Source organism: Curcuma longa, chromosome 16 (genome assembly GCF_044706935.1).
Source record: "Curcuma longa cultivar G26 ecotype Majalengka, Jawa Barat chromosome 16, ITB_CL_G26_1.1, whole genome shotgun sequence".
Lineage (NCBI taxonomy): Eukaryota > Viridiplantae > Streptophyta > Magnoliopsida > Zingiberales > Zingiberaceae > Curcuma > Curcuma longa.
In genome coordinates, this window is record NC_133876.1 from 2,944,973 (window position 1) to 2,968,786 (window position 23,814).

General features: G+C 39.1%; 2 long non-coding RNA genes and 1 pseudogene across 2 annotated transcripts; 1 reads left to right on the forward strand and 2 right to left on the reverse strand.

The window, feature by feature from the left end:
- The first annotated feature begins 1,437 nt into the window (after nucleotides 1–1,437).
- On the forward strand, nucleotides 1,438–8,363 carry LOC141847581 (uncharacterized; annotated as a pseudogene).
- Nucleotides 8,364–13,569: 5,206 nt separating this feature from the next.
- Nucleotides 13,570–14,532, reverse strand: LOC141847137 (uncharacterized). The gene is made up of 4 exons (XR_012603398.1): nucleotides 14,483–14,532; nucleotides 14,143–14,183; nucleotides 13,960–14,020; nucleotides 13,570–13,871 (listed from the first exon to the last, which is right to left on the reverse strand). It is a non-coding gene; the product is annotated as an uncharacterized LOC141847137 (long non-coding RNA).
- A 286-nt stretch (nucleotides 14,533–14,818) lies between these two features.
- LOC141847140 (uncharacterized) lies at nucleotides 14,819–15,946 on the reverse strand. Its single transcript, XR_012603401.1, has 4 exons — nucleotides 15,596–15,946; nucleotides 15,286–15,359; nucleotides 14,989–15,075; nucleotides 14,819–14,903 (listed from the first exon to the last, which is right to left on the reverse strand). It is a non-coding gene; the product is annotated as an uncharacterized LOC141847140 (long non-coding RNA).
- Between the last annotated feature and the right edge of the window lie 7,868 nt (nucleotides 15,947–23,814).

Genomic DNA, 23,814 nt, shown 5'->3' on the forward strand with positions numbered 1-23,814 from the left:
TGAGACTAGCATGTAGGTTAACTGGATGACTTGATCTCACAAGTCATGGATATGGGATATCGAGTTGACATATAGGTATACATTAGAGAATGTATACTAAATTGATCCACTATGAGAAAGTTTCATGAATCATTATATGAGTGGCATAAACTTTCTCATGTGACTAATGGTATGAATAGTCCTTAGACCTAAAGTCACTACGGTTCCCTACATAAGAAGTTATGTACTTTGGTATCGTCAAACGTCACCCGTAACAGGGTGGACTATACAGTACAAAAAAACAAGGAATTAGCAACGAAAATTTACGACGAAAAATTTTCGTCGCAAATTTACGATAAATTTTGCAACGAAATTTATTTTGGTCGCCAGTTTGCAATGACATTTGCGACGAATATAGTTTAGTTGCAAACTTTGCGATAACCTAATTTTTGTCGCCAAATTCGTCGCCTACGATTCGTCGCCAAATCTGCGACGAATATAAATTCGTCGCCAAATTCGTCGCAGATTTGGCGACGAATCTACGATTCATCGCCAATTGGCGACGAAATATGATTCGTCGTAGATTTGACGATGAATTTAGCGACGAATTTATATTCGTCGCCAAATTTCATGATTTTTTCCATTCCCTGCGTGGTTGCTAGTTCTGCCGCGACCCCGTGACCCGTTGATTTGGCGACGAATCCCAAGAATTCGTCGCAGATTTGGCGACGAATCCCATGAATTCGTTGCAGATTTGGTGACGAATCCAAATTCGTCGCCAAATTTCATGATTTTTTCCTTCCCCGCGCGATTGCTGGTTCTGCCGTGACTCCGTGACCCGTCGATTTGGCGACGCATCCCATAAATTCGTCGCAGATTTGGCGACAAATCTAGGATTCGTCGCCAAATATACGACGAATTCCTGATTCGTTCCTAAATTAGCGATGGAATTTTATTTTTCCGTCGCTAAATTAGAGACGGAATTAAAATCTCGTCGCTAATTAGCGATGGAATTTTATTTTTCTGTCGCTAAATAAAAATATTTTTAACAAAAAATAGAATAGTCTCTTGGCGCCAAAGGGGAAGTATTTTGCGACGAATTCCTTGATTCGTCGCAAAATCTGCAACGAATTTGATTTTCGTCGCCAAATCTGCGACGAATCTAGGATTCGTCGCCAAATCTGCGACGAATCTAGTATTCGTCGCCAAATCTGCAACGAATCCCAGATTCGTCGCTAAATTACATTAAAAGCCCTAGATCCCGATTCCTTTTCTTTCTCTCATTCTCTCTCGCGCTGAACGTTCGCTCCTCCGCTTCTCTCCGCCGGAAAACTCCATCTTCGACCAGATTTCTTCAACGAAGCTAGCTTCCAACCTAGGTATGTCATCTTCCTCCCTTCTATTCCTCCATCGCACTCAAAAATCGTCGATCGTCGATCGTCTTCTGATACGAAGCGGATGGGCTCTGTTCTTTCGTGTTTCTCCAATGCTGATTTAGCCCATCGGCAGCAGCAACAGAGGCTGCAAGCGACGGGGAACCACCTGCCGGCCTTGTCGGCTGATGTGGCCACTGCGATCGGTATCGGATCCGAAGATAGGACTGACAACGGTCGATCCGGGAGGAAGGGACACGACGAGGCGGTGCTGACCCACGAGCAGGCCCTAGCGGCTGTTCTCCTCTTGCGGCAGAATGGGGGCGCCCCAGGGGAATCGACCTTTGATAAGTCGTCCTCTTTGAGGTTTCCTGGCAACGGACAGAAGAGGCAAGTGATTCCTAGGAGTTCGAGTTCGAGGCCGCGGTCTCTAGTCGATCCGATCATGCAGCCCCAGCAGCTCGTCAATCAGGTCGGTTGCTAGCATCCCTTTCCTTCGATTCATGGTGGTGGCTTTGGTGCATGGTGCTGGTACAAAAGTATTGCACTTCTAGAGGACAGTGGATTCAAAGTCAGTGCTATTGACCTCACAGGTTCTGGAATTAGTTCGTTCGATACAAATAAAGTTACCAGTCTTGCGGAATATGCAAAGCCTCTTACTAGTTTCCTAGAAACCCTTGCAGATATGAACAAGGTATGCACTGGTTTAATCTATTTCAAGAGAATGTTTTTGGTTATTGTCTTATGACTATTATATGAGCTTAAAGCTTACTAGGTTCACATTTCTTTACCAGGTTTTCAATTTTTAGGCAATCCCATTTTTTGTTAATAGTTAATTTCTTTTTTAAGTACTGATGAAAATCTTTGTTTTTTCTATGATTTTAATAAATGGAAGATAACCAGGGTATTTCTTTGACATGATTTTTTCGCTGTTACTAGCACTTAACAGAAGAGGCAAGTGCTTCCTAGGAGTTCGAGCTCGAGGCCGCGGTCTCTAGTCGATCGGGTCATGCAGCCCCAGCAGCTCGTCAATCAGGTCGGTTGCTAGCATCCCTTTCCTTTGGTTTCTCTTTTCTTTGTATTGGATAAGTAGATCATATGTCTTCTTTTCCAAAGTCAAAATGAACAATCTATACATTAAAAACATGAGCTTGAGGTTTGCTTGAGATTTCGGAAAGTTTGGATTCTCAAGTACAATTCGAACTATCTATTCAATTCAGATTGATCATTCTCATTCAATTCAGTTTGGAAACCATTTTATTTATTATTGTAGACAAGTGGCTATTTAATGTGAATGAAACTCGTTTGATTTCATAGTGAAATAATACTAGTGAGAAAATTCACCAGTATTTTTAAATTTAAAAGATCACTGCAGATATTCCATATCCAACAAGCTATTGTTCAGCACATGGTTGGTCATCCAGCTGTAGCTAGTAATGGCTTTATTGTTTGATTCGTCTTTTCCTGAAAACGATTGAAAACTATTCTGATTCATTGGGGTCTCGCTCATTTTAGGAATTTTTCTAATTGAAACTTTTAATTCCTGACTTTCTCTTTTTTCCGCTAGCCTAGCCAACATATACTAAAAACATTAGCAAGCCTTTCATGTTGCTCAGTATTTTCAATTAACTTTACTATTATAAACTATCTGGTGTACATTGTTTGATTCTTCATATTTCTTCAAGTTCAAACATCTGTGCATCATGCACAAGGAACAATTTGAAACTATCCGTGCACAAGGAGTGCATATTTGAATTGTCTATCATCTGTGCATCATGCAAATACATGCTTAGTTAAAGTGAATTCTTCTATATCGTTGGTTTGTTCACTAGTGTCAAATATTTGATGCTGATGTTAAGTGCAATTTTATGCATCTACAGCATTCAATTTGTTAAATTTGTAGCTACTACTATTATGCTTTAATGACACATTAAAGGAATGATTTCAATGCTATGGCAACTTGGTAATTCTCCTGCTCATGTTTGATTTCTGTTGCAACTTTAGCACCTGACAGTTCATTTAACAACTACCTCAGTTCTCTGTGATTAATAGCCTCTTTTAAATGTTTGTAGATAGCTGGTGCTTCACTTTTTGACATTTTATTGTCGAAATACAATTCAGTGACTTGCTTAAAACTTGCATGTGGTATGACGGTGTTTGTACAACCTGTTCTGGTAAATCTTTGAGTGCTTCACTTTGGTAATTATTCTTATTCTTATTTTGTCTCAGTGCCGTTGGGGATGCTTGCGTGGCGATTGGTGAATGGGTCCACAATTCTCAAGTAGAGACCTCACTTAGCAGCAGTCTCTGAAGAACAAAATCTGACATTGTACCAGAGTAAAGAAGTCATCATCCAGCTTGTTGATGTACACACGTTGATATGATGTTGGTTTGGACTTATAAACATGTACACATGTCTATTGTTGATCTTTGTATGTATTTTAGCATTTGGATCTTTGTATGGATTGTATCATTTGGATCTTTGTTATTAATGTTATATGGATGTTGATATTGAAATGAATTTTGTTATTGATTGTGTATTATATTGTGGATGTGGATGTTAATATTTGCGACGATAGATTCTATATAATTTGTGAATCGATCCGGTTGGATCGATATTTTATGTATATACGGAATAATCAATAAATAAGTAGAATAGGAATTATTTTTTAAATTTTACGACAAATTTTATGATGAAAATGGAATTCGTTGCAGATTTGCGACGAATTCTGCGACGAAAATAAATTCGTCGCAAATCTATCGTAGTGATATTTTGCAACGAAAACCATTTTCGTTGCAGAATTCGTCGCAGATTTGCAACGAATTTCATTTTCGTCGTTGATTTGCGACGAATCATATTCGTCGCAAATTAGCGACGATACAAATTTGTTGCAAATCTACGACAAATTCAGATTCGTCGCAAATCTACGACGAATTCTAGTTTCGTCGCAGATTTGCAACGAATTTTATTCGTCGTAAATTTACGACGAATCAAAGTTCAAGGTTGTCAAAATCGCGAGTCAACTCGGCGAGTTTACGAGTTTACGAACTATTATTTCAATTCCGTGTTGAATCAGCTTAAAATCGGTCCCCCCCTTGTAAACTCGTAAACTCGCGAGTCAACTCGGTCAAACTCGGTAAACTCGATAAACAAAGGAAATCTTTGTTGATGTTTCCTTTTATCAAATTTGGACAATGGAAGCTTATTTGGTGTATCTATTGGACTATTTTTGTATGAAATTTTAAATTTGTCATTTTGTAACTTGATGTTGAAACATAAATTTTGAAAATTTCATATCTTTTCATGTTAAATTTTCATGTTTAGTCTTTTTTTATATGTGAAAACATGTTGTTGATAACTATGTTTATGCTTTTTTATTAGATATGTGAAATAGTGATTGTTCTTATGAAGTTATGATCAAATATATATTATTTGACATTTTATAACTCTTTTTTGGATTATCTGTAAACTCGTACGAGTTTACGATACGAATTTACGATACGAGTTTGTGCACCCCTAACCGAGTCGACACTGGAATCACGAGTTTGACAACCTTGTCAAAGTTCGTCGCAAATTTGCAACGAATTCTGCGACGAATTTAAGTTCGTTGCATATTAGCGACGAATTCTATTTTCGTTGCAGATTTACGACGAATTTGATTCGTTGCAAATCTGCGACGAACATAAATTCGTCGTAGATTTGCAACGAATTTGGCGATGAAAATAGCTTTTCGTCGCTAAAATTTGCGTCGAAATACAAAATTTTCATCGTAAAAATTGGTGACGAGTTTATACCAACGAACTAGGATTCGTCGCAAAGTTCATTGCAAAACATTTTGCGATGAATTTTTTTTAAAATTCGTCGCAAATTTCATCGCTAATTAAGGGTTTTTTGTAGTGATAAAGGCAATCACTGGGTATGTAACAAATTATGCAGAGGGATGTGAGTGATGTAGATAGGATCTATCCCTCCCATATAACAGGAGTGATCTCTTACGACCTCTTGATAGAGTAGGATTACGAAATGCATGACTATGATCAAATGAGTCAATATGAGATATTGAGCTCATTTGCTTGAGTGAATCTACTTGGAGATCAAGAAACATAAAGATTGATAAGAGGATGATACGGTCTATGCCTCATTGATCAATCTAGATATCGAGGATAGAAGGACATTGTCATACATTATCATAGTCATGAAGGTTATGTCGGATCTCGACATTCTTGTCACTTGGGTAGCAATGATGCATTGCTAGATGTCGCTCATTGCTTATGTTTCTATAATGAGTTTTAGAGACATTAACAACGTTACAAGAACCTATAGGATCACACACAAATAACACTCTATTTGAAGATGAGTTCATTTTAGTTTCACTAAAGGAACAAGATGGCCTAGACATGAGTTAAACTAAAGTTGGTTGAATTTGAGTTAGACTCAAATTAAACCAAGATGAATTTTGATTCATCATGCATGTTAATGTGGATTAATCATGCAATAAAAAAGAGAAAGTTACATGCATGGAAGTTATCATGCATGAGTTGAATTTGAGTTAGGCTCAAATTAAGCCAAATTGGATTTTGATTAATCATGCATGATTAATGTAGATTAATCATGCAATGAAGAGGAGGAGGTTATATGTATGGGAGTTATCATGCATGATTAATAAGATTAATCATGCATTGATGAAGAATACCAAAAGCCTAAAACCTTTGGTATTTATGGCATGAGTATAAAAGAGTTTTTCTTGCAAAAATTCTTTGGTGGTTCATTTTCTTCCTTCTTCCCTCACTTGGCCGAAATCCCTCTTTCCTCTCTTAGCCAATATCCACAAAGGTTGTTAGCACATCCACCTTTCTCCAAAAGTGAGTGTTCGTGTGGATACACATAGAGGCACGGACACTTGAACGTGCTAGAGATCTAACGACCTTTGGATGAGCGGGATAAGTGGAGGGCACGCATCAAAGGTGAATTCTATTAGATAAAATTTTTGTAGTTTTAATTTGTACGAGTTTTTCACATAGATTGCTCGAGGGATACTATTTTTCGCTGCGATTTTTGATTTTATCGCATAGGATTCCCAACAACATCCATGTTCTTGATGTCCAAAATGATGATAAGGGGTTGATCTAGTGTATATTATCAAAGATGTTCAAGCACACTTGGAGGGTGTGCATATTTATAGTGAGCAATTTCTGTACTGGTCAGTTATTCTTCAAGCCTCAGTATCTGTATTCCCCATGTTAAAGCATTCTCAAAGAGCTACATTAAGGAAGCATCTTCATCTATTTCTGTAAATTTTATTACCACATCATAATGGACTAATGCATAATATCCAAATAATATTCGAAGGTCGATTAAAGTTGTTGTTGTTCCTGCATTTACTAGTAGACTAATTATTCATGGAGTTGTATACCTAGAAATGATAATTACACCCTTTAAAGGAAGAATTGGTGATCATTGTTGTTATTAATTTGTGCTCTTCTATCCAATGATATTGGTGATTTTGAATTTGTAGCAATATTCTAGCTGCACAGTCCAAGTAAGTATTTGAAGACAATGAAGACTATTATGGCAGTTAACATATTTCTTGAATTGTTAGCGACGATGTCGACTCAAGACATATACTCTTTAGCAAATATCATCAGATAAGAAGTCATTCCTACCATTATTGAAATAAAGCCTCAACATTGAGCATAAGCTTGTATCCATATCATCAGGATATTTTCTTTAACGCTCTTTATCTTATAATTCATTTATCAGATTACTAATTCTTACAGTATTGCTTCATTTAATATTTATTCACTTGAAGTGTCTCTAGAAACTCTCAGGTGCTTCCAAAAACTCTCTTGGTCTTGGACCAACAACATTCATTAGCACTTACCTTTCTCAGAGCTCAATCTCCCTGTACTCGGACATAGTCGTGGATGGATCGCAAAAGCAAGTGGTCTCTCCCATTACTAGCAAATCTAAAGCCTGAAGTTGATGACAGACTGACCTTGCCAACGAAGGGCTGTGACAAATTTAAATTATTTCATCAATATTAGAAATATAATATTGCCAAGTATTTTTTATGATGATCTAAGATATTACAGAATACTCGATATATATTCATATCAAAATGACACATAAGGTTTCATTGAAGCTACTGTAGTTTGGGGATTACTCAAAAACTTTCAATTACTCTTCAATTGTTATTTCTTCTTGGCGTAAAACTCCTTTCTCTCAAAGATGGTTTAGATAATATTTCTTCAACAATAGGATTTTTTTTCTTTATTAGTTGAGATTCAGGCTTTCTTACCGTGTCTTTTCTGGGGATAGAGATCCAATATCGGAATAGTTATGACTGCACAATATTGATTTTCATGATGCTATAACAATTTAGCCTTTGTGAATAGTGTTAGGATCTTATAACTTCTAGTAAGGCATCGATTTTCATATATTTGCTTTCTCCATCAGGCTGATTCATCATTCGCCCTTATTATTGAGCTGGACACTTTGTTATACTCTCTCCAAATCATCAGGATATCTTCTTTAACTCTATTTATCTTAATTTATTCATCGGGTCATTAATTTTTATAGTATTGCTTCATAAATTTAATATTTAAATGCTTTAAAAGTCTTAAGCATGGAACACTGAGCCTCGAGTTTGTGACTTTGCCTTATGACAGGTCCGGAGTCCCGAGTTTGCGACTTTATCTTATGATAAGCCCGGAGCACCGAACTCTGAACTCATGACTTTGTCTTACGACAGGTCTACAGCATTGATCCTCGAGCTCATGACTTTGCCTTATGATAGGCTTAGAGCATCGAGCTATGAGCTCGCGACTTTACCTTACGACAGGCCGGGAGCATCAAGCACCGAGCTCACGACTTTGTCTTATGACAGAGTCCGGAGCCCCGAGCTTGCAACTTTACCTTACGACAAGCCCGGAGTATCGAGCCCGACTCGCGACTTTGCTTTACGACAGGCCCGGAACACCGAGCCCCAAGCTCGCGACTTTGTCTTATGATAGGCTTGGAACAATGAGCTCTGAGCTCGTGACTTTGCTTTATGACAAGACCGAAATACTGAGCCCTCATGACTGACGACTTTGTCTTATGACAGACCCGGAACACCGAGCCTAGAGCTCACGACTTTGTATTATGATAGGCTTGGAACACCGAGTCTCGAGCCCGTGATTTTACCTCCAACAAGATTGGTATACCAAATCCTCAATATGTGGCTCTGAATTTTGATGTACCATTACCCTAGGTAAGTACTATCGTTTGATTAAGTAAGTTGTTATTTAACCCTTATATATCCTTGTCCTTCACTTAGTTCATATTCAGGGTAAGTAATACAATTTGTTTGAGTAGGTTACTATCTAATCCCTATATATCGTCGTCTATTACTTAATATATACTCCTAATAAGTAGTGCAAATTTATTAAAAGATTTAAGTTCAAGGCTTTGGGAAAAATCTTACAACTAGTGAAAAGTTGTCTAACATTAACATTAAGATTAATGATAAACACTTCCAACAAAAGTATAAGATAATAACTAAGATTATTATACCAAAGTGACTATTCTAATTTCTCGAAAGGAGATAGATCATCCCAAACTTTTTAGGGGTTCAAGAAACTTAGGTCGGTCCCTCTTGGTATAAGTCTTGATTGGAGAAATTGACAACCTGCTCCTCCAATCCCATATTTTAACATTTTGCCCGTCAGAATCCCTAGTAGGTTATGGTACTCTTGGGAAGTAAGAAAGGTTGTCTTCCGTTCCACCCAACGCTCTTCTTCTCCTCCTTTATAATCTGCTAGCTCTTTCTTTATAGACTCCAGATTAGAAAGAATTTTCTCTTTCTTTTTGCTCTCCTTGAAAAATTGTTGCTCCAGGTCCTATCTATTAGATACTGCGTCACGAAGATCATGATGAACTTTTCCTTGTTGGGTGTGAAGGGATGCTAGTTTTTCTTTAGCCTAGTCAGATTCTTTCTTAAAAGCCTTAGCTTCTTCCCTGACTTTCTGAACCTCTCTCTCAGCCTTTCAAAAGGTTGATTTAACCTTCTCTAGAGATTACTCCCAACAACTAAGTTCTTCTAACTGGAGCTCGGCAGCTTGATGCATTTTTTTCATCTCGGCTTGAGATGTCTCGACATCAAGTTTGGCAGCCTCTGCTTCTAAACGGGCTTTTTCCACTAAAGCCCTAGCCCTAGCTTCTTTAATATCTCTGGTCGGAGCTTTCAGTTGGTTCTTAAGTTCAACCACTTGGGTTTCCAGTTGTCGGTGCTCCGAGGTCATCTGAGGAAGATGCCTCAGAAGCTCTTGGCATTCCTTAAGAGTCTGCACAAATCTTTACGCCAAATAATCGCCCTAAAGTTAAACAAAGCATTCGATATTCATACCTTGGCAAAGGAACCATTAAGGTGCTCACTTAGAGCCTTAAGGTCTAAACAAGGCAAGATCTCAGTTTCATACCTACAGAAGTTGTCTACAGCCTATTTAGAGAGCTCGTCTAGCTTATCGTAAGTAACTCAGGGGGCGCGAGGAGGAAGAGTACTATACCGATGTAACCGAGTCTCAGATACTGACCTAGTGGAGGTACAATCTAGAATTGGAATTGGAATAGGTTTGTTCTGTTGGTCATGTCGATGTTTGGTACGACTCTTAAGATGCGTATCTCGAGGTAATAGGGCCATTGGAGGACTTCCCTCTAAGGAGCTAGTAGGGACATTAGCCATAGGAAGATCCTTCTTAGACAAATAGTGGATCACCCCTGCTTCTGAGGAAGAGACCTGTAAATGGACTTAACTCCTTTTTTTCGATTGAGTCTTAGGGTAGACTTTCAGGATTGCTCCTTTATCCTCCTTAGAAACTGTAGCTGGAAGGCTGATCAAGAAGTTCTTTTCACAATGAAGAATTTATGGGCCCTAAAGTCAAGGCCTTAGAAGCCTCAACCTCCACTAGCTGGCCACTAGACACTTCAACAGTTGAAGATTCTGTTGCATCTTCTGAAATCCACTAGCTATCAGTCGTTGTTGCTTCCCATTTCAAAACCTTATTAACTGAAGCACTCAACATGGTGCGGTCTACATAAAATAAAAAAATAGTCAGTATAAATAAAAGTATAATAGAGAATAGAATCCTTACTCAGTCTCTCTTCCAAAAAGATAACATTTGGGCTCAAACCGGCTTGGTACAGGAGGGCTTCATTATTCACCAAAATGTTCACGTCGAATTTCAGTCGAGAGAAGATATCCACCATGGATAAATAAGTAGACTCTAACTTATACTGTCCCAAGTCCAGTTGAGGAGGCATCTCGGGATGCAAGTGGTGGGTCAAGTATAAGGATAAGGAGGTTTGATGAAGAAATATCTATTCTTCCATCCCTTGTGGGAAGTAGGGTATTTATCTAAGAAGTTGCAGCCTGATCTTATTTCCCAATATGTTACTTCGGGCTCTCCTCATTTCAGATAGAAAAAGTAGTGAAAGGTAACCGAGTCTAAGGGAACTTGATACGCTTACGAGATGATATGTGCACTACAAATTAGGCGGTATGAATTTAGAGCAAATTAGGCAAGGGAACACTGAAAGTAAAAAAGCCAAGTTTTGAAGAAATGAGGGTATGAGAAATCTAAGATCGCCCGCCAATTGACCTTTGAAGAAGGTGACATAGCTTGGCGGTGGCTCATGAAGACGATGTTCTAGTGTCGGAATCCGAATCCGATGGTCCGATGGAATACCATATTGCTCTCTAAGTATTATGATGCCACCATAGGTACACGTTGATCTTTGAGTTTCATACCACAAAATCAGAGCAGGGTCAACTGCCATGAAGAAGGGAAAGAGAAGGGGGAATAATACTAAAACTTACTAGGGTATGATTGTCGCCGAATGCTAAAGATAGAAGAAGGCACAAAAGGAAGAGGAGGCGAATAAGAAATGATGTGGTTTAAACAATACATACACTTTGGCAAATATACCTTAGGGTTGTTTTGGTTTCTCGCGGGACTGTCGAATAAAGCTAAAGAAAGATTGAATCCCATCCCAATGGTCATGTCACAAGGAAATATCTCTCTTATCCAGGACTGGCGTAACAATGCCTTGGAAAGTGTGAAGGTTCAAACTCGATTGTTAGATGTTCAAAAATAGAAATACGGGAGCATTTGTGCCATTCAATTTGTATACACGACAGCAATATCACTTGTACACACCTTCAACAAGGCACAAGAAAGATAGCGTATGTTGTCATTTAATGCCACTAGAAAACACACCAATGATAAGGTTGATAAGCGATTATAGGTATCATGTGCATTTAATACGATAGCTTATCTTGGAACCATGTCTATAATTTGGTTCGCAAAATGTGTCCAGAACGATCTAAAACACTCAAGTCCAGTCAGTCGAACTATGCCTCTGACTAGACTAATCGGGAAGGTTTGTGATATGGTGGAGTCTCTAGACTGACACGTGGTTGCTGTTGGAACATCACTTGGTTGTAAAACAAGAAGGAGTAGAATCATTAAGAAAGATTAGAAATATTCAAGAGGTGGGCAATTAATATACCAACACCCCCAAGTCCTGATGGTAGTTGTCCCTAAGGTGTAGGACCTAATCTCTGTACCCACTTACCTTCATGTATTGACCTCATTTTGGCCACGAGTCCAGACTTCCCTTACTTAACATCATGTGTCGACCTTATCTCGACCTCGATCTCCGGACTTGGCACTCGCTTGGCATCACGTGCCAATCTCATATTGGCCTCGAGTCCTGACCTCGAGTTCCGGCCTCGACACTCGCTTAACATCACACGTCGACCTCATCTTAGCCTTGAGTCCTGACTCCCTTACTCGACATCACGTGCCGACCTCATCTCGGCCTCGAGTCTTAACCTCAAGCTTTGACCTCGGCACTCGCTGATCACGTGTCGAAAGTCTTGAAAAACTCGTTCCGGTAGATTCTTGCAGAACAAAAATTTTCTCGGAAACGATCTCAAGTTGCCCTCATAGTCGATCAAACGAAGTTTGATCGACTCGTTTAGATCATTGGGCTCTTGTGTTTGGTTTACAGGATCCAATATGAAAAGCATAATTTAATTAATGCGGAAACATTAAATTATACCTTTCTTCGGACGGTTGTGAAGAATGAAGTTTGTACCCGAAGACCTCTTGATCTTCTGCTGTATTCCTCTCCCTTTCTCGAATGTTGTGTGGGCAACGATCCTTCGAAAATTTTCTCCACCAGAATTCTCTTCTCCGATGGCTAGCAAAACTTCCTTCCTTCTCTTTGTCTGGACAAAAGGAGAAGAGGAAGAAGAAGAAGAGGTTGGCTGCCGAGAGAGTCTTGGCCACCAAAGATTAACTTCGTGTGTTCTTCAACCCTTGGCAACCCCCTTCTTTTATAGCCTAGCCATCCCATAAATATGATATAATTTGAGCCATAAACATGGTATGATTGAATCCTAAACATGGTATGATTTAGATCAATCAATTCGAAGATTTTGGCAAGATTTCAGAAGTTTCCAATTTGAACCGAGGTGTTTAATCGATCAAACAATCGATTAAACATCGCTACTTTTTCCTCATTAACACTGGTAATCGATCAGGTGATCGATTACCAGGCTGGTAATCGATCAACTGATCGATTACCAGGCGATCTCCCATGAGGCTTGGTAATCGATCAGCTGATCAATTACCAAGGTGTGTAATCGATCAGCTGATCGATTACACCACTACAAGAAAAATGCCATATACCCACGGTAAAAAATCGTAGGTAAAAGCATGAAAACCGTGGGTATAGACCTCAAAAACCTATACCCACGGACGTTTATGTCCGTCATATTTAATGTGCCTTTACCTACGATTTTTTTGCCGTGGGTGTAACATATAGTGACGGTATCCATTACCGTCAGAAAATGCCTCGAATTATACCTACGGATTTTATTGCGTCACTATAGGTTTTAGTGACAGAAGTAAAAACTGTCACAAATAATTACTAGATAATTACCCACAACCTTTTTTCCGTGGGTATAGCTTATAGCCATATGACATTTTTCTGTGGGTATAAATTATAACCACAATTTTATTATAAAAAATTAAAATTTAGAATTCAATTTATATAGTTAAATTTATATAAGAATAACAATCATCTTTAAAAAGACTCTAATTATATTAAAAGTAAATCATATCCATAAAGTTATATGTATCAATATTACAAACAAACAGAATCATCAAATCAAAAAAAGTACATAACATGTTATGCTCCCATAAAGTACATATATATGGTGCATACAAAATACAATTCCAAAATATGATAGACATGAATCACCAACAATCAACAAAATGAGCACCTTCACTTCTCTGTCCATCGTGACTTTGCATCTCGACCAGCCTCGAAGATTCATCCTCACTTTTATTTGTTTTGGTGAGACCATTGCCCGGCTTTCCAGCCTTGCGCTTCTTTACCTTATGCGCCCAACCTAGAAGCCCCTCTTACACATGCTCATAGAAAATAGCTTTTTTGAAGTAACTCCCCATCTTTAACACAAACAAAAGTTAGTTAGTTACATTGCTGTTAACAATCTACTAGTACTAGATTAAGGGGGTTTCAAGTGTATCGTTGTACCTGGGTGACAATAGCATAGAGAGGCAGTGTGTTGTAGCTGCAGAGAAGTTGAATGATGACCCTACATGAAAAAAACCATATGGATTTAAAGCCAAAAACAAGTTATGGCAACTGATCTAAGATGCCAACCATGGGTTATGGCAAATGTACATAAACTACAAGTTATGTGAAAGAAATACTTACAATAAGAGGAATGAATGATATCCAAAAATATGTGTGCCAACCTGAAAAATAAGTTGGCCAACCTGCACAAGAAAAATAAGTTGGTTTAGTCCAATTTGTGAATGCATAAGCTCAGTTGAAGGAACCTTGAATAATGGAGAAATCCAAATTTTTGGCTAATTTCTTATTCCATCTTATTTATACCTTAGAATATTTGCAACACAAAATGTTTGGTATTTCAAAAGAACCTAAGGAAAATTCCTACATAAATTTGCACAATCTTGAAAATTGTATCTAAACCTACTAAAAATACAAAAGAAAACATTCACTTCTAAAGAAAAAGTTCTAGACGGTATCTTACCATTAATATTCAGCAACAAGAACATGATGACAAACACCCAGAGATACCAGCTGAAAAGAAAGAGAAATATAAGGACATGTAAAATCCACTTGAGTTGAAGCAATGAGTCATAAAAAAACCAAAGAAAACTCTAACACAATTTAAGGTCACATAAAGCACATGGATACTATTAATGAGATAGCCTTTACATATAGTTGAATGGTGAGATACGTAGTGCCAATTCTAAATAGTTGATAATCACGGTTTGTTTGATGTTGTTGTTTGGTTGTACAAGAGAAGTATATAATCTATGTGGAGACTCCAAATAAATGTTTGTAGACAAATATGAGAACTTACATATGATATTCCAAAGGGTTCAATCATGTATAATTGAGGTCCCTCTCTGTCATAACCACCAAGAATAATCCCACAGCCGAAAGGCCTACAACAGCAAGGCAAACATTGTCATGCATATGATAATCTTCAGAAATAAGCACCAAAAAAAAAAACAAGGAGTATAATCCTACCTGAGCCACCAATAGAGTGTACAAAGATGAACATAACTTGCAACACGATCTGCAAGTTCCTTAACAGGTATGGGTTCCCCATATACTCTGCACATGTTGTAGAAATTGAAAAGCATGACAAACTACTAAAAGAAAGTTGTTCCTTCCATATAATGTGTGAAAAGTTGCATAGTGAATCTTGAGAATCAATTAGTTAATGCAGATATTAATTAATTAAAAGATGAATAATATATTTATATTACATTTAGCATCTTAATTATCGCCTAAATGAACTTATAGGATCTATTTTTTACAGACCTCTCACAACTTGCTGCTTCAGATTTTGCTCGTGCAACAATCTGCCTACCATCAGCAGCTAAGCCAGCAACAGCCTGCATTCACAGTCACAGTGAATTGAGACTCTATAAGAATTACCTTGTGATTAATGAATTTTTGCAAGTTATATTAATTGAATACAGAATGGTGTGTGTTCAATGGATTCTTAAATGGCTATACCAAAGCACCTACGTAGAAGAAAGCACTCATTTTTAAGTTAGAGCGAACACTTAGAGGAAGAGAATCACCTGCTGCAAACCGCAGACAAGATTAGGACCAAACCAAGCCTTACCTCGTGTTCTCGGTGGAGGATACGGTCGGGAACAGCCCAGCGTCCCGTGCTGGACTCCGGTGGATGCGGATGGACAGTGAGCTCCGCCGGGCACTCCGCCCACGACGGCGCTCACTGCTGTGCGGAAAGCCGCCGGCGACGGCGATAGATCCGCGACCGTCGGGGATAAAGAAGTCGCTCACCAAGCACTCCGCTCACGGCGAGGTCTCCTACGGTGGCGTCGGTGTTCGTCGCTCGTAGAGGTTGTCGGCCGCCGCTCGTGTGCTGATCGGAGAGAGGAAGGTTGACGGAGAAATTGCGACGGTAGCTCGGCGAGGAAGACGAAGAAATCGCGATGAGAAACAACAGTAACCCTAGTGGCCGAGTCCCCTTTTGCGCTGAACCGGAGGAGAGCTTTTAACGCGTGAAGAGCCAGCCTGAATTGGGCCGGGCTTCAACCGGTGCTTGAACTAGGCTTGAACCGGATGAACCGAACTTGAATTGACCAGCAACTTAAACCAAATTGATTTTAAACCTGATCAAGCCAAATTGAATCCGATTCGAATCCAACTCGAATCAGAATTGATCATCATAAATAATTTAATATGATACTTTAGTATTTAAAATAATTTATTTTGATAAATATCATTAAAAATTATTTATAATAACAATGAAACTTATAGTGACGGTAAATTATAAATATAGGTATATGCTACTTATACCCATAGTAAAAAAAATTATAGTGACAGTAAAATATAAGTGTAGGTATAGATACCCAATTGCCACAGTATTGATATCTGTCCCTATAACTTATAGTGACGATGTCATATATCTGTGGCTATATGTTACCTTTACCTACAGTTTGTATATGCGTAGCTAAAAGTTACCGTGGGTATATGGCAATTTTCTTGTAGTGTTCCTCTAAGACTTCTTATACCACACAGAGTTCACTAATCTGAGTCTTATTACTACTTATGGTTCACTCCCGTAGGATTTTTTTCTTTCCAAGCATGGGGGTACCTTGACCTGCTTGGACTTGCCACTTATCAAACATCCGATCATCCTTGACCTGCCTGAACTTTACCTTTACAGACATCTAGTCAACCTTGATCTTTTTGGACGTTACCCTTGTCAAGCATCGGTCACCTTTGACTTGATTAGACTTTATCCTTGTCAAGTTCTTAACCTGTTTAAACTTTTTCTTTGCTAGTCATTGATAAGCTAGGATTTTATGGTATTTTATTGATTCAATTTGGGTTTCTCAATGAAAATAAAATGCTAAATGACATGAATTGATTGCAATTGTGATATGTTGAATATTTGGATGATTAATTCTAAATTCTGTGATTTAAGGGTTAATTTTACATTAATTGAGCTTGATTCTTTGTTGGGTCCAAATTGAACCATGATCGAGCCAAATTGAGACCGAGTCAAGCCAAAATTTGTCAAATTGATGGTCCTAAAATGTCATGATCAAGATTAGGGTTCGATTGGAGCTGAAATCGGGCCGATTGGAGCTTAATTGGATGAAATGGGTTGAACCAGGGCTGGACTCGGGCTGAACCAAGTAGCGGAAGCAGCTGTGAATAGTGTCCCAGTTATAACGAGAAGAAACACTGTACAAAATCGTGGTTACTGTAGCACTTCGTTTTCACGATTTCCAACTTCTTTTTCTTTGTTTTTGAACGACAAACTCCAAATCTTCTTCTTCCAAGTCAATTTCCAGACTCTAGGAGGCGATTACAATCTCAGTTCGGTGTTAATTGCGATCAGAATCACTGGAGAGGGTTTCTTCAGAGCTTCTAATCTACGACCACATTCCGGCTGCGATCTTCAGATCCAGGCTGATCGGAGCTACAAATTACACTCGGAGGGGTTCTTCGAAGGTTATTGAAGGTTCCTGAGCTTTAACTTACTAGCGATTTGAAGGATTACAGCTTGATCCTCAGATTCTTGATTGTCTCGGTTCTTCATCATCACGGAGGGTTTCTGTGGCAGATCAGATGCAATTTAGATCAAAGTGAGATGAGAATTGGAGTTGTTCTCTGGATTTCTGATCATAGACCAGATCTAGTGTGACGGCTAGATTGGATTTGGTTTGTAAGGGAAGATCCGAAGCTTAGTTGAATTTCTTGTTCTGTTCTGTATTTGTTTTCTGATACATTGTTATTTCTGTCGAATTGGAGTTGATTTGATTGAATTTCTTGAATTCGATTAATCTGGTGAAAGCATTAGCTACTGTTGTTACTTTAGTATACTTAGAAGTTTTCGTAGATATAATCATTCAGCATTTTGTGTTTGAATTGCTAAATCTGAAGTTGCACAAGTTACTGTTCAGTATCAGGGTTGCATATCAGATTTGAGTTGGCTAGTTTAAGTGGTTAGTGTAGTTGTACTTCATTGCATTTAATTCAGGTAAGTGAGTTTATGCATTAGTTTCTGAGTTCTATTTCTTGTATTGTTGCATTATATTGAATCCATGTTTATGAGTTTATCCATGTTTCATTTGCTTGTTAGACCTTATCTTGATTTCATGTTCTTGTTTTTAATTGTTGCATTTGTTTCTTTCTTTTAATTACTACATTGTTCTTGCTTTTGATTTAATGTTTCTTTTCATTTACATTGAAAACACCAAAACCCCCATTTACATTTGAAAAATCCAAAAATAACGACAACTTAGCTTGATTCAGATAAACTCTCTACTAGTCCTTGGAAAAATATGACTCGTGACCCCTGTATTACATTTACTTGTGAGTTAAGGGTTTTCGATTATAACTTTTAATTTGAGGCTCATTCGTGACACTAGTGTGGGCTTTATCAGTCATCCAGTCAACTTTGACCTGACTAGACTTTTTCTTTACTTAGGTCAATCCTGACCTATCAGGACTTCTACTTGACTGTCAAGCATCTAGTCAATTAGGTCAACATTAACTTACTTACTTACTTTCAAACATCTATTCAATCTTGACATATTCGGATCAACTCTTGGTCAATCCTGACCAAACACAAGTATATTGTCAAACATGAAATCTTAGAGGCTGATTGCACCAATAATTTTTTCCTTTTTGATGCTTGACAATATATTGAAGTTAGACTACGTATGCAACTTAACTTTTCGAGTCTTATGCCAAAATCAAAAAATTAGGATTTCTAACTTAAACCCTTCTTGTCCACCTTTGACATACAAAAAAAGAATAAACTGTTACCATTTATTTAACATTTTCAAACTTTTTCTAATGTCATTTTTGAAATTATCTTTCAAAATATTTTCAAAATTATTTAAGGTATTTCAAAACCTTTCCCAAATTAATTTTCAAAGATTTTGAAATTCTTTTTCAAAATAAATTTTAAAAAATATTTTTAAAAATTCTAAGTATTTTTTTTCCAAAAAAGGAGTTTTAAAATATATACTCCTTGTATCATCCAAAGCCATACAAGTTATCGTGGTTGAACAAAGACAATGAGGTAACAGTAGATAGACGATGCCTTGTATCATTTTCTATTGGTAGCAAATATTTTGATAATGCTTGGTGTGATATGGTGTCCATGGATACATGTCATATATTGTTGGGGAGACCTTGGTAGTAATTGCAGTGTTATTCACAATGGGCGAAAGAATACATATACTCTATACATCAAGGGAAAGAAGATTGTGTTAGTGCCACAGCGGGATAGAACTACTCCAATTCCATCCGCCAAGAATACTAACTTGCTTTCTGTTTCCAAATTTATAGATGAGATGGAGTTTGCAGACGTAGTCTATGCTTTGTTGCCTTATCGGTGTTGGGATCGGTCCAGTACGTTGCGTGTGTTTACTTGTTTCGTAAACGTGGGCAATAGAAGAAAATACAATAATTAAATCTAATTATTACAACACTCGCAACACACGCATGCAGGATACAATAGATACAAGATATAACTGGAAATTTAAAATTTTAGAATAACGATTTATTCTACATATACCTTACGTATGATGTTGAGCGGGATTGTGATTGGCTTTAATCGAACGATTTTGTTAAAGCTCCGCCTCTACTGGTGATCCACGCTAAATTCTCATCTAGACAACTTCTTAAGTCATGAGTCGTATCACCATCTTTGGTACTAGCCGATGATCAACAACAATCGATATGAGAGAAAAACTCTAATAATCAAAACATGCAATAATATTTATTGTGATATATTTTCAGGGTTTTCTAATTATCATTGACAATCGTATTTCCGGTGTAGTTTTTGGTGGTTAACCTCTGATCACCAAAATAAGGTAAACGGTCGGAATCTTTCTAATGAAGATGGAATAATTCTCGGAACCACATGCTTTTGGCCACCAGCCCTACGCTCCATAGTTTCTCAAGCTGTTGTTCGTGCACAGTCAATCCTCGATGGTCGACAGCAAGCTTCAACGCCGATAGCTCTCGACAGTGAACAACAGCCTCTGGTGGCTTCATAAGTCTCCGTCAGCAAATCTACGGGTGTCTAGCGTCGACCAACGCTTAGGAAGGTTGTGGTTTCAAAATCGCTTGGGATTTTCTATTCGGGAGAAATAGAAGGAAGCCATAATAGAAGAAGAGAAGAAGGGAAGTAACACGCGGCTAAGACTTTCCAATCATCTTACTTCCAAAGGAGGCGGCGACATTCTCAGATCGCTCCTCATCGAGACTCCTCACTGAGGGAGGCAACTTGCGAGTACTCAATCGTGCTTGGGAGAAAGGAGGAGGCAGCGTTCTCAAATCTCTCCTCACCGAGGGAGGCGGATCGTGAGTTGTCAATCACGTTGGGGGAGGAAGAAACTGGAGAAGGCATCAGATCTGTGAGACAACGCGCAATTTGGGAGAATCACACTCAGGGAAACTGTCGCGCTTGAGAGGCCGGTGCTAGAGAAGATCAGGAGGAGGAGGGCGGCATGGGCGTCTCTATTCTCATGGTCGGCCACCATCGCACTCGGGAGAGGAGATGCGACGTTACTCCATCGGGAAGAGGAAGAACTCGAGCGACACTAGGGTTCCTTCTCCTCCGCACGCGGTCGGTGACAAGGTTGCAGATTGGCAGAGTAGCAGAGGAGCACAATTTTCTCCTATGAATCACGATCCGTGGGATGAGCTAAAAGAGAATGTAGCGGCCTTAGAGTTTCTCACATTCTCTCCCACGCAGCCGAGCAAGCCTCCTTAGGGTTTCAGCCTCTCCTCCTTAAATCGTGACTAGCGTGATCTCAGTGTCGGCAAAGTTGGAATTGCGCAGAGAAGGAAGAGGTTGCGCATGACACGGTCGAACGGGAAAAAAAGGGAGAAAGAAACCAAAACGGGTTTAAGCTTTTAGAGTTTACTGTAGCAAACCTGTCTGATTACTGTAGCAAACTAGACCAAGTACTATAGCAAATTGGGTTTAATTTAGTTCAAAACTAAATTGCTTGGTTCAATAATCAAATGACCTTCGATTTGATCTAAACCAGTTTTGTTCATTTCGTCTTCACAAGACAAAGCCTGTCATCTCTGTTGATGCAGTTTGTCCCGATTGTTGTTTTGATGTTTACACAGATTTAAGTTCATTTTAGTTGGACAAGAATTAAGTTCAATATATTCAGATTGACCAATGACGGATGAGATCGGAGAGGGCTCGGTAGCTCGTTCTCCGAACTAGGTCAAAGAGGGCTCGGTAGCTCGTTCTCTGGACCAGATGGAGTCGGAGAGGGCTCGGTAGCTCGTTCTCCGGACTAGGTCAGAGAGGGCTCGGTAGCTCGTTCTCTGGACCAGATGGAGTCGGAGAGGGCTCGGTAGCTCGTTCTCCGGACTAGGTCAGAGAGGGCTCGGTAGCTCGTTCTCTGGACCAGATGGAGTCGGAGAGGGCTCGGTAGCTCGTTCTCTGGACTAGGTCAGAGAGGGCTCGGTAGCTCGTTCTCTGGACCGAATGGAGTGGGAGAGGGCTCGGTAGCTCATTCTTCAGAATAGGTCAGAGATGGCTCGGTAGCTCGTTCTGTGTACCGAACTATGATCGGAGAAGGCTTGGTAGCCTGTCTTCGGACCGGATCATTGTCAGAGTAGGCTTGGGAGTCTGTTCTTTGAATACATGATCCAATGTGGTTAGGTCGGGTGAGACCCGAGTTAACCAAGTGATCAGATTGCATGGGATTCAAATTCACTTTGGCGTAATCGATGGGTGAATCGATTAACCAAGGGTTAGTTGGTTAGTCGACCTGATGATCGATTACAGAGCATTCTGTAAGAATTTGGAAAACCCACAGAACACACCATAATCGATTGGGTAATCGATTATGGTCAATGGTAATCGATCTGTTGATCGACTACACGCTTTAACGAGAAATGGAATTAGCGATCGGTAATCGATCACCTGATCGATTACCATGTCTTAATCGATCAGCCGATCGATTAAGCTATGTGGTAATCGATCACTGCTTGGGCTTGATCGATTACACGGTTTACAGAGAAACGAATTGCGACGTTTAATCGATGGCCTGATCGATTAAGTTCTTTTTCTGATCATGTTCAAGGCTTCTGCTCATCTCTGATTTCTGCTCATTTCTGATTCTGATACTCTGATATATGCTTTGCTAATCACTTGCTGAGTTTGCAGATGGGATTTGAATTCAAGTAAAGACTAGGGAAGGTCAAGGCTTGGCATTTCGTTGGAGCAGTTTGTCGCCCTTTGGTTTTTCAGGTAAAAGACAGCAGGAGCGGGACTGAGCTGCACAGGAGGATGATCAGTGTGCTGAGAGGAGCGTGGTCCAGCGATTGGAGGAGAGACCTCAGTGGTGTGGTGCTGGAAGAGCTCAGATGGCTCAGCAACTGGCTTGTGTGCAGTGGACTCAGGCGACCGTTGAACGAGCAGAAGAGAGGAGACTAAAAGAAGGAGATGAAGGAGTAGAGAGAACTAACAACAACAAACGAGAAGCAAGGCTGTGTTTGTGCTTGCTGTGCTGTGCTGTGTTCTCTGCTTGGTTCATTGCTCTTCTTTGAAGCTCTCTGCCTGAGGTGGTGCAAGGAGCTGGTGCTCTTGCTCTCGGGAAGCTTCTGCTTGAGGTTTTTCTGTGTGTTGAAGCTGTGCTGTAAGTTCACTATTTTGTTGGCCTCAGTCTTCTTCTTATAATCTCTGTACCTAACATATATCCTTGAGATTGGCTATGGAGAGGTCACTCCACCGAGAAGGAGACATCATCTAGCCGGATTCATCTGGGGTGTGATCTACCGAAGATCAAGGGATCGTCCACCTTACGGACACGCCGAGGAGTAGGGGCAAGTTATCCCCGAACCTCGTATATCCTCGTGTTTGCATTGTCTTTGTTTTATTAGCTATTTTCTTTTATTTTCCTGCTGCGTACTAAGTTTTTGTAGGAGAAAATCGATAGCAAAGAGAGGCTATTCACTCCCCCCCTCTCTAGCCATCTCCCGATCTTCAACAATCTCTCATCCGTTCTACTAAAATTTTGCCAAAATATTATTTATCATGAACCAAACCAAGTTGGTTCATTTCATCATCGTTAGACGAAGTCCATTATTTTACCTTTGTCCGGTCCAACCAGACTTTATTTCTCTCATTCTGAGAATCTAATTCTCAAACTCATTTTAAGTCCTTCGGAGAACTTGTAGTGTGTGTGCCCTAATAGGTTTTCGGTTATGTTGGTCGTCCATAATTAACCATTAATTACGGAATAATTATGAGTGACACCTAGTAATACATCATGATCCCCAATTGATCAAAAAATAAATGATTGATTTTAGAATATTTCTAAACCCTTCAGTAGCTATAATGAAATGTATCTCGTTCTTTTCACCATCTTATACTCACTTAGTTCATGACATGGTCTATATGTGTCAGTCCCACTATGCTGACTATGTCACACCTAGTCCAATTTTGCTTTCTTATCTTTTGAATTCAAGTTACTTATACATGTGTCCAAGATTGTCATATTCTTGACATGTGATGCTTTGACCAAAGACTTTCAGTAACAATTTTAACAAGCGATCGCAAAATATACGTCTCTTTTTCAAGGAGCGGTGAATCCTCTGTGGACTATTAAAATACCTTCGAATACTTCGACTTATACCCAATCATCTCGAGTCCACACCTCCTCGGAGATGTTTGCTTAAGATGTCAAAGTATAAGCTTCCATGACCAAGGTGACTTAAATATCGCAAGTCAAAGGAAACTCGCACTTAAGCTGTACTGAGATCTTCATTGACATATATATAGAACCATATGAAGTCTCACGGCAGGCCACTCCAATGAAT